The following is a 12,425-nucleotide window of genomic DNA, read 5'->3' as shown; positions in this document are numbered from 1 at the left end:
TTCATGTGAAGACCGTCTTTATAGCGCTCCCACGACGGAAAGCCTCATCTGCTTTTATAGTGTGGGATGAAATGTGTTATGGCTCATATTCTCGTTCATACTCCTTTGAGAACAGTTAGAAGCCGTGAATAATCTCTAGAAATTGCTTCCATTGTATTTGCAGCACAGAAAGTGTAAAGCCTTCTGGTGGAGTCGAGTCTTCCTGCTTTGCTACCTGTATTTCAAATTAGCATATCATTTGGGTGAAATTAATTTATGTAGATTAGTCCTAGTTGATTGTTGGCTGTCTAATCATATTGTGTGTGAGTTAATGTGAGCATGTGTGTGTGCGTTGGCCCCAGTTCCTCATACGAAGTTGGCGGTTTACGTGCTCTATGTCCCAGATTTGTCTCTCTATGGTTTTTTTCAGCTCTTTGAAGCAAGTTTCTCTTTTGCTTCCTCTGCAATTCCACACTCATTATTGGGGCTTATGAACATGAACATGCCCTGCTATTACATCTTGCTTTCAATGAACCTTTTAATGTTGTCAACAAGGTTAAAAAATTAACACTTGCCAAGCTCCAACTGTAAGAAAAAACTTGAGTTACTCGCCAGCTGTTAAAAAATAACACAAAATTACAATTTCATTGCTGGAAGATTTCCTTAATTCAGCCACATTTCATACACAGTATGTCTAGTTATTTTGTTTATTTTTGTTGAATGGAAATCAGAATCAATCGTCATGCATATCCGAGCACAGCAGTGAGGGATTTTGTTCCTGAATGAATCAGAGTGGTTTATGAGTCACTTGAGGGAATGATTCATTGACTCACTCATAAAGGCATTCGCTGTTTCATTCCTGATATGAATCAGTGTTTTTGAAAAAATCAGTTAAGTGAATGATTCATTGACTCACTCACTCATAAAGACAGTTACTTGTTTCATTAAATCAGTGTTGTTAAATAAATCAAGTGAGCCAATGATTCAATAACTTACTCGTAAAGATAGTTGCTTGTTTCTATCAGTGTTTTCAAACTAATTGATTAAGTGAACGATACAATGACTCAGTAATAAACACAGCCATCTGTTTCATTCCTGAATGAATTAGTGTTGTTGAATGAATCAGTTGAGTAAATAATTCAGTTACATATTAATAAAGACATTTGCTTCTTTTGTTCCTGAATTGAATCAGTGTTGTTAAAGGAATTGGTTTGAAAGAGTCAATAATTTAATGACTCACTCATCAAGACAGTGCTTTGTTTCGTTCCTGAATGAATCTGTGTTATTGGATTAATCATTTGAGTCAATCATTCAATTACTCCTGCCCTGAATGAGTATTGAATGAATTGGTTGAGTCAATTGCCTTCTTCTGCCTTAACAGTGTAATATATAGAAAGAATCGCAAAAAAAAGTGCATTTAAAATATGTTATACATTTTGAAAGGCCACTCAGCTAATTAAATTCAAGGCTTAAGTGCATGCTGTTATATGTATCTCAGTTGCTATACATATGCTTGCTACAAGTGTAAAATGGGACCCATGTCATCACAAACAACACCAATAAATACACAATACCCATGGACTGAAAAAGCAGCTATCATTCATCTTGCCCTCCTCCATCTACACCAGCCGTGAATGCTTGTTGGCGTGTCTGAGTCAGAAAGCAGCTAGGCGGAAAGGGAATATTGACGGGGAAGGCTGGGCAGTGCTCGCACCTTGATGCAGATATTAAGCAGATCTGTAGGCTGAGCAAGGGAAGGCACCCTGCTGCGAGTGACTCATTTGGACAGTCGTGGTAGACTAACTGTGAATCTTGAAGAGGAGATCAGCTGTTCAGAGATTTCAAAAGGGCCGTCTGTCCGGCAAGTGCCGTTTCTGATCTGTTCCTCGCCGCACTTCTGTTTCTCAACCTCCACCAGTTTCCTTTCTCCTCTCGTCCTTCAGGAACCCCTTCACACTCATCTCACAATCACACTCTCCACCCTCTGTTTTCACACTCACTCATTCTCCTCTGACAGTGCCTCTCTCTTTCTCTCATTCTGCAGGGTGGAATAATGGCCCTCTGGTTTATTCTGTCACTACTCCTCGGGTCTTTTTCACTTGCCGTGGCCTCACGTAATACAACCACAGGTAATAGAGAGAACTGAAGCCTGTGTGTGAAAGCTTTGGTGTGTATGTGTGTGCTCTTTTTTAATATGTGGATTTGTTTAACTTTTTAATAAATGCTTATTTCATGTGTATTTCCTGTTTTCAGTTGTAATTTGTGTTTTTCTTTTAAATAATGTTACATATAGGAATTCATTTGTAATATTATAGAAAAAAAAACACTTAACAATACAATTTTTTGTTATGTGTTTTTGTCATTTTTATTTTTGAAATTATTATTATTATTTAAAAAATAGAGCCTAGGTACGTTTTAAATTATGGGAGGCACTTTGGGTTTGGGGAAGTTCCACTCAAAAAGACAGAAAAAAAAAAAAAAAAAACATTCAGATCATAACGTTTGCTACAAATAATCCGTATCCGTCAGTTTGACTGAATGAGCTATACATTTTCATTCATATTCTATTTTTCAGAAGTCAGGAGAATAATGTAACGCTTGGTATTTTAATGTGACGTGATATAACAATAATGTCAATGGCAAGAGCTTCTCTCACTCCACTGCATTATTTTTTTTCTCCTGATTACTTTCTATTTTCTTTTTGTATTCTGTTGTAACAGTATGAAAAAAGATAACATATACTGCACATTTGTTGTATGCTCTCCCGAATTTAATTCATGATACAAACCATGAATAATTAATTGGAATGAACTAAGAATCTCTTGTTTTCCTCTCCAAATCCTCATGTCTCTTTCCAGGTTTGTTTTCTCCCTGATGCTTTCAAATATAATCGTTATGTAATAAAGACATATACTACTACAGTGAAATTTAACGCCTCCGTAACATTGCTGCGGACATAATCAAGCTTTTATGGTAATTCATGTTGAAAGTAATTTGTTAATGTTTTCACACTTTCAAATTTCTTTTAATGATCAGTAGTTGAAGGGTGAGTAGAATAATGTCACCTCATCATACCCAGTTTTTTGAAAATTCTTTTTATTCATAATTGTTCATATAGAGCGAATATTTTGCTGATTCTTTACAGTTTAATGGAAGTTACGCCTATGTTTTTAGGTTCTCCCTGTTCTATGGCCTGTTGAAAAGCAATAAAAGCCTGTGGAATATCCCTTGTCATAGTGCATCTCCTGATCTGTCATTATAAATCAAACATATACACACTGCAAAGTTTTAGGAGTGATAACCGAACAAAGCAATAGCTATAGCCAACGCTATGTGTCAAGTGGTATAGTAAACATGGAAGCCAACAGTTTAACCTAATAGCTGTTAACTCTTTTTGACATTTGACATTAGGACTAACGATGGAGATGTATTAGTCTACTGAGGTACCAGGTACCATGTTTTGTTTATGCACTAAATCACTAATTTCACAGATTTCATGACACTTTAGTTGTTACATTCTCATGTGTTTAGGAGGAAATTCAGTTGTATAATACGGTTGTCTATGGTTGTAACCAAACTCAATGTGTACAGTGTAATTACACAAATAAGTACTAAGTAATATTAATTAACTACATGTACTTAATATAGGTTTAGGGTTAGTTCTAATTATGCATAATTTACTGGCTTCACCACATATAGTAAGTACGGTAGCACTTTATTTTACACTTCTGTTCACACATGTATTATACTATGTATTTATTATAGCAGTTATAAATGTAAGATGTTGCATTCATACTTTAACCCTGTAAAATCTGATGTATGAAATAATAGTAATTTTTTTAATGAAAAAAAAAACTGAGCAAAAATATGCAATTTGGTGCAGTTGCACATTTGTATGTACATATAAACATATACAGTATACATCTAAGGCATTTTTATAGTGTTTTAGTTTTTATTAATGTTTTAAATTAGATTATTTTTATATTTTCAGAGTAATTTTGTTACAGTATTTGCTGTAGTCATTTTTATTTTTTATATTACTAGATTTATCATTTATTATTTTCTATTTCAGTTAGTAGTTTTTTGTGTTCACTTCCTGTTAGTAATTCAGTTCAAACTTAAACTTATTTTGGTTCTTTGTAAAGGCAGCATTTCAGACGACTCTTCAAAGCTGCGATGGACAGCAAGCCAATGGCAGCATTTGATTTTGATAATGTGCTCATGTTTTTGTCCCTAAAAATACCATCACACACAAAATGACAATAACAAACACACATGCACGTGTGAACACACAAGTGCACGCAGTCGTTTTTTTTTCTGGTTCTGTCTTGCCCCTGGGCCTGGGCTTGGTGATGGCTGTAATTATAGCTGCTGACACTGTAGGTGAACCAGGCTGTAACAGCAAGGCCGCTCTTTTATTCTGACAGCAAATCCACAGCATACTGAAAAATTAGCACTCTTGAGTTTATTATTATTATATATGGCTACATTTGTAGTTTGTGATTACAATAGCTCCTCATAGTGGAAGCCACTGTGAAGGTAGATTCAATTGTATAGTTATATATATATATAATATATATATATATATATATATAATATATATATATATAGCCATCCTATTTATCATATTGGCAGGAATAGCAAATTTTATGAATAAAGGACTCAGGCTTCACTGGAGCTTCTTGTCATGGCTGTCCCCCTATTGTTTCTGCTCACATGTTCAGAAAGGAGAGTCCTCCATCTAATGGTCAAAATGAGTTTTGCAGTTTGTGATAAATGGTGGTAGCATTTTCTGTGAGTGTATTAGTATGATTCAAAGACACCCTTCAGAAAGCATGATTATCTTTTGATTATTTACACATCTTTTCCATCAGGCTGTGCTATCATTCGCCCGCCAAGAGACGGAGGGATCAGATACAGGGGTCTGACACAGGAACAGGTGTGAAGATTGAATTTATCAGTCATTTTATTATATTAAATATGCGTATCTGTATGTGTCCTAGGGGGATAGATGTGACAAGTGGAAACCTACTGTTTACGTATGTTTTTAAAAAGTCTCTTATGTGTCAACAAGGCTGCATTTATTTGATTAAAAATACAGTCAAAACAGTAACATCTTGAGAATTATTACAATTAAAAAAGAACTGTTATTCTATATTAATATATTTTAAAATGTACCATTGCAACATTACTCCAGTCTTCAGTGTCACATGATCCTTCAGAAATCATTCTAATATGCTGATTTACTGCTCATTTATTATTATTATCAATGTCGAAAACATTTGTGCTGCTTCATATTTTTGTGCAAGCTGTGTTAATTTATTTCAGTATTATTTGATGAATATTTATTTGTATTTTTTAATAAGTTTGTAATAAATCTTTTGTAACATTATATAAATGTCTTTATTATATATTTATTCAATTTAATATTGAGGTTGGAGTTAGTATTCAGTTTATTTGGTTCTATTAGAAAAAATATAAATTTCTCTCTGTCTGCATGCAGATCCGCAGTGTTTCAGGTGTTGCCGCCTGTGGATTATGAAATCGAGTATATCTGCAGAGGGAACAGAGTGATCGTGGGACCAAAGGTCAGGGAAGTGTCTCCCTGACGGTTGTCTCACATGGATGACCTGAACCAGCGCCAGCAAATGCTGTAAGTTCAACTCTGCCTTTTGTTATCTGCAGAGGTCTAAAATGTGTCTAGATAAAACAGACTTGAGTGAAAGTGAATTGTTTGCACGTTTATTACTTTTTTAGCTTTCTGTGCAGTAACTTTATATGACAGCCTGGTGTCAAGTTCATCCATCTTCACAAATAAAAATAATTAAAACATTGCTTTAGGTCAGTGATGTGATGCCATAAACATTCATATGGGAGCTTCATATCTTGTAAGCTCACTAAAAAAAGAGGAAAGTCACACTGACCTGCAAATGAGGTCTAAATGAACTAGTGAGTAGTGTAAAGTATCATTTTTGAATGGAAATGTGAAATGTGAGTTAGAGAAGAAGTGTTTGATTCCATAGATCCATTGTTATTTATAAGATCCAGTTAATTATTAAGATTAATTTATATTATAGTAATTTTCGTTATAGATCCCGTTATGCTATGTTTAATATATGAATAAGCTTTTATTTTTTATTTTACAGTTTTTCATTTTAGTTTAGTTTGCCCATGTTTATTATATTCTTATTTCTTATATTGGTGCTTTTTTTCTGCTGTTGTTGTCTGCACATGGCTTAGGTTTCTACATTTAAGAGACTATTATAAGTAAATGATGTAGGGTGTCCTTTTGGGTGTGAACTCTGTTTTTGGTGTGAACTGTAGGAAACCGGTTTTTATCACCGGTATGTTTAAACCATCGACAGACTTGTCTTAAACATCAAAAAATAATTCAGTGTTAAAATTTGTACTCAAGTCACAAGTGTTATGGTGACGTTTACCTGCCGTATATGTTTTCAGACTTTCTCTTTTGACATCTGTTCTTGAATTAAGATAATTAAAATTACCATACATTAACTCTACCTCAGAATGAAGTGACTAATGATTATGGTGATGTTTGAAATGGAATATTAGCATAATGCTTATTGTAGCCGTTTTCAAACTGACTCCATATAAGGGCCGCATAGGGATGTATATCTGTGGAAATTTTCTAAATATAGAAAATATATGCACAATAGAAATATACATAATAAATATTTTCTATACATATGTTGGTCGCTTTTTTTGATTGAATGTCGTCCTAGCTGAAACTTTTAAAAATTAGTGTATCCTGAAGATACAGAAGAACAAGCAAGATTCCAGTCTGCTCACATGAAACATAGATCCTAAACAAATATATAAAACCACCTTTTAGCATCAAGTCAACACAGCAGTTTTGAAGCATCATTGATGTGTTGAAGGATCAGTTTGTGAAAAGCATATATTTGTATAACTGACTCTTCGCTGTGGCATGTGTGTGCTCTTCAGTGCTGCCGTGTGCACGGGTGTGGACGTCTCTGGACGGATGAAACGGCCGTCTTTGTGACCCCCCAATCTTCAAACACACCCTCCAGGCCCATCGGTGGAGGGCACCATACTGCACTACAGCTGTCTGGAGGGTTTCCTCCTGGTGGGCAGAAACAGCACTCAGTGCACTAAACTGGGCAAGTGGGACTCACCCAAACCCGTCTGCCACTGTGAGTACTAGTGTGATTGTGTGCTTTCAAACTCAGAGCAGATTTATATTTTATTCATTACTTATAATTCTGTTATTCTCTTTCTCCTGTGTTATGCTTCTAATGTAGATGACAGACATTATACAGGTAAGAATGTTTTGTGTTCTTATGTATAAGACCAGTATTGTAATTACTGAGGAGTCATTGTTACTTTGCAATAAACTAAAACTTTATAAAAGGACTAATAATCCAGAAGTCTCCAAACAGAAGAATCCCACAACTTGGGATTTCCATTTTACACCAAATTCCCAAGAGGTGATGGGTTTTGTCGACAGGTGGGACATGTCCCTACAACTTTTTGCCAAAGTTGATTCTGTCCCCTCCACCTTTTGAAAACCATTGAAAAATCTGTTGTTCTTCATAATGTAATTTATTGATGTAACACAAAATACTTTCGTGACAGTAAGACAGGCCTGATCTTTAAACCTTGTCACACACATATCAAGATTTATAAACAATATCCAATGTAATTATGTGCAACACCACTCACTCTGGATCATGCACACTCTTATATTATGGAATCGAGATGAAGTAAAAAACAAAAAAACTATATATTTACACATTTAGATTAAATATACTACTCTAATGAATGAATGAATGATGAGTTAAGCACACAAATTACATGAAATAATTATCCAGAAGTTAACAATTCTATATATTTAAGGCATAAATACAATAGAATGCTTTTGGAATAGACATACTGTGTGTTAAAGACAGCAAAGATTGCTTGGCTGTGAAAAATCTGCATTAAATTGTGTTCTGTTGCAGAAATCAGAGTCTGAGTTGAGTTCAAAGAAAATATTTTTATCTGAATAATGATCATTGATGCGAACTTGATTCAGGAGACAGCTTAGCAACATACATACACTGCCGAACCCGTTCCACACCTACTGTACCACTGCTGCACATGCACTGTTGGCATTATGCGACTACTGTACATTATGTGTCCAGTCACAAAACAAACTAACATAAAATGCGCACGAATGAGTGAGAGCTGACACTGAAGCCTGATGTTCCGTACAAATTAATTTATATGTACATATTTCCTGCTTCTAGCTACTTTTTCCAGTGCATCCAGTAAAGGGAATGTATGTGGTTGCCATGACAACTTCACGACCCACCATCCTCGCCACAACCTAGTCCCCTCCACTTTTACACCAGATACACCAGTGCTCTTTAGCAACTAAGAACCCCTGTGAAAAAGAGGTGCGCTTAATTGTACTGACTTTGCACTGAGTGTACTTCGAATCTGTACTCACAGATAATATTAATGAAATACAAGGCCACTTAGGTGTACTTATAAAGAGAGTTACATTTAACATTAATATTTATGACCATGGACCACAAAACCAGCCATAAGGGTCAATTGTTTGAAATTGAGATTTATAAATCTTCTGAAAGCTGAATAAATAAGCGTTCCACTGATGCATGGTTTGTTAGGATAAGAGAATATTTGGCCGAGATACAACTTTTTGAAAATCTGCAATCTGAAAGTGCAAAAAAATCAAAATACTGAGAAAATCACCTTTAAATTTGTCCAAATGACATTCTTGGCAATGCATATTACTAATCAAAAATTAAGTTTTAATATATTTACAGAAGGAAATTTACCAAATATTTTCATGGAACGTGATCTTTACTTAATATCCTAATGATTTTTGTTATAAAATAAAAATCAATTTTGACCCATACAATGTATTTTTGGCTGTTGCTACAAATATACCCAAGCGACTTAAGACTGGTTTTGTGGTCCAGGGTCACATATTTTTAAATGTACTAAATTGCAACTTCATCAGTACATTAATTACAATTACTCTATATTTGAATAGATGACATAAAAGTTTGAATATAATGTACATTATATCAATGTACATTTTAGTTTACCACAAATGCATGTCAGTACATTCAGCAGTATATTTTACCCATATTTCCAACACAGTAAAATAGTAAGTAATTTCATTTTTATTATTATTTTTTTACATTTTTTACAATTGCTTTTATTTATTTATTTATTTATTTATATTACTGTTTTTGAAATATGGTTTGTTAATTTTAATTCAATTAAAAAATATTATAAAAATATTATAATTTAAATTTATATGAAATGCAATTAGCTGAATTTTAGAGTGCTTTTTGGCCCACTTAATTATACTCTCGGATAAAAGGTACAAAAGCTGTCACTGTACCTTTTTCCTGAAAGTGTAATTAAGTCAGCCGAAAAGCACTGTAAAATTCAGCTAATTGCATTTCATATAAATTAGAACAATTATAATATATTTTTATTTAAATGCAACATTCAGTTAATTGTTGAAAATTACATTATATTCAGTAGTTTTTTTTTAAATATTTTATTTTTTTTTTATTTTATTTATTTATTGCTGGAAATTCCTCTGGTTTTTAATCTTAAACAAGCTCCATTGTTTTTTGAAACCATTTATTTTTCCAAGGAATTTATGGTGTTCATCCCTACCTGGCAGTGGCATTGTTGAGTGTGAAGAACTGTGAATTTCCCCAATCAAGAGAAAGAGTTAGATGAAAAATCTTCCCTCCTGTCAAAAGGGGGCAGCATTTCATTCAGCAGTGTCTTTACCAAACTGAAGGGGGCAGCTTTAGACAAGTTATTTTTGGTAATGCAATACTAAAATCATGTCAGAAGATGGCAGTATTGAGTGCACAGAGAGCTGTACTTCCTGTAAATGAGACTGTCTGTCATACAGTACTGACTGATGAGAGCCCCTGTATGCTATAAATATGCATATGCTATATATGAAAAATGTTTTTATTAACACCATAGGAAGCGGGATTGTATCATCCAGAGGTGCATAATCCAACATGCCACTGCTTGAGATTACATATAGATTTCCCACGGGACTCGATTCTCCCACAGCATGACCTTGACTTCCACAGGTCCGGATCGAGGTGAATGAATTGTAGATACTCGTCCTGAATGTTTTGGCATGTGCACGTGTGCGTGACACTGTGTGCAGATCAGCCCGTGGTGTTTGCTAAATTGATTAATGGAGGTGTCAGTGTCCCAATATGGCAGTGATGTCTGCACACTGAGAGAGAGGGTGATGGAGGGCCGGCCGGCAGTAAATGAGAGAGGAGAGGAGGATGAAAATGAAGGAGGGGAAATGAGATGGAGAGAGAGAGAGGGAGTGAGAGGAAAAAAGAAGGAGGGGGGCACAAAAGTAGGGGGTTGAGGGAAAAGAAAGGATAGGAAAAAGAGAAAAAGCAATTTAGGAGGAGGGATGGGAAGAGTTGATGATTTCTGCACTACATCTACTCAGTAAATGGTGTTTTCTCACAGTTACCTGGCTGGAAACACACTCCCAGGTTATCACATGCCTTCTGCCACCACCTCCCTCTGCCGGCAGCCATGATTACCTCCATTCACAGCAGTGGCTATACTGATCTATACGTACCTTTAAGTGTTACAGATCACGTTTGTACTGCCTAATCCATAATGTGTGTCATTACTTAAGGCTACTTTGGCCACAGATGGAAATCATTCAGTTGCAAAAAATGAGCCAATCCATCTATAAAGTCACATGACACAAAATGCTAATGATGCTGATGAGAATTGCTCTGTTAGCAACAAGGCAAAACACTGTAGATATGCCTGTAACTGGCTAGAACCAGATAGAACACCGTAGCAGCACTGTAATGTATAATTAAATGGCTTGCAACCAACTAAAAAACCCTAGACATTTCTAGCAACAACCACATCACCCTATATATAGAGACTGTAGCAACCAGCTAGAACACCCTAGCAACACCGTAACATAATTAAATGCCTAACAACCAGCCAAAAACCCCAGACACTCCTAGCAGCAAGAGTGATCACTTTAGATACCCAAGCAAACAATCCTAGCCACCCCTAGCAAAACAGATAACCTTAGATACACCTAGAAAAAACAGTCAGAAGACCCTAGCAACCAGCTAGAACCGCCTAGAAACACCTAAATGTATGAATACATTTCCTAGAAACCAGCCAGTACACCCTAGAAACCAGCCAAAAAAACCCAGACACTCCTAGCAACAAGGCGGATCACCCTAGACTAGTTTCTAGTGCAGTCAAAATAGCCTAGTTACACCTAGAGCAACCTAGCAACACCTAACAACCAGTAAAAAAAACCATAGCCACTCCTTGAAAAACAGATAACCCAAGATAAACCTAGAAAACAGTCAGAAGACTATAGCAACCAGACAGAACACCCTAGCAACATCTAAATGTTAAAATAACATGCACAGAAACCATCCAAAAACTCATTTAGAGATACTCATAGAAACCACTCAGAATAAGCAATAATCCTAATAATAAGTCAGAACAAGTCTAGTACCATCTAAAGCAACCTAACAACACCTAACAACCAGAAGATCAGAACCAACCTACCAACCAACTACAACACCCTTGCAACACCAAAATGTATAAAAATATATACCTAGCAACCAGCCATAACACCCAAGACACTCCTTGCGATAAGATAAATCACCCTAGATACACTTAAAAACCAACCAGAACACCCTAGCAATCGGTTAGAAGTCGCTAACATGCCTAACAATAATTAGAACAGCCTAGTGCCATCTAGAACCATCCTGCAACAACTAACAAGCAACTAGAAGACCTTAACAATGCCTAGCAACAAGGAAACCAACTCCTTGGTTTATAGCCACTCCTTGCAAAAAGACAGACCACCCTCGATGTAACTGAAACCAACCAGAACAACCTAACCACCAGCTAAAACATCCTTGAACACTTAAATGTATAAATAAAAGCCTAGCAACCAGCCACAACCCTCTAGCAACACCTACATTTATAAATAAATGCATAACAACACCCTAGACACATGTAGCAACAGTATATCATTCACCCTAGAAACATTTAGTAACCAGCCACAACCCTCTAGACACACATAGCAACAATGTATCACACTAGATACATTTAGCAACCAGCCACAACACTCTAGCAACATCTAAATGTATAAATAAATGCCTAGCAACCAGCCAGAATACCCTAGAATCCAGTCAGGCATATAAACTCTCCAGACTTTTTTACTTTGATTTCACACAGATATAGATACATATATAAAAATAATTGTGGTTGCTAGGGGTTCTGTGTGGTTGCTAGGGTGTGGCTCAGCGGTTGCTAGGGTGTTGGTGGTGGTTGCTAATTGGTTGCTTGCAAGCCCAATCAAATAAGTCCATCTCCTCTATAATCTTCAAGTACCT

General features: G+C 35.6%; 1 pseudogene; it reads left to right on the top strand.

Moving 5' to 3' along the window:
• Window positions 1-12,425, top strand: part of LOC122148817 — a 94,271-nt pseudogene that overhangs the window by 26,769 nt on the left and 55,077 nt on the right.

Source organism: Cyprinus carpio, chromosome A19, assembly GCF_018340385.1.
Source record: "Cyprinus carpio isolate SPL01 chromosome A19, ASM1834038v1, whole genome shotgun sequence".
NCBI classification, from domain to species: Eukaryota; Metazoa; Chordata; class Actinopteri; order Cypriniformes; family Cyprinidae; genus Cyprinus; species Cyprinus carpio.
Note: the sequence above shows the minus strand (reverse complement) of the source record. Positions and strands in the feature narration are given on the sequence as shown.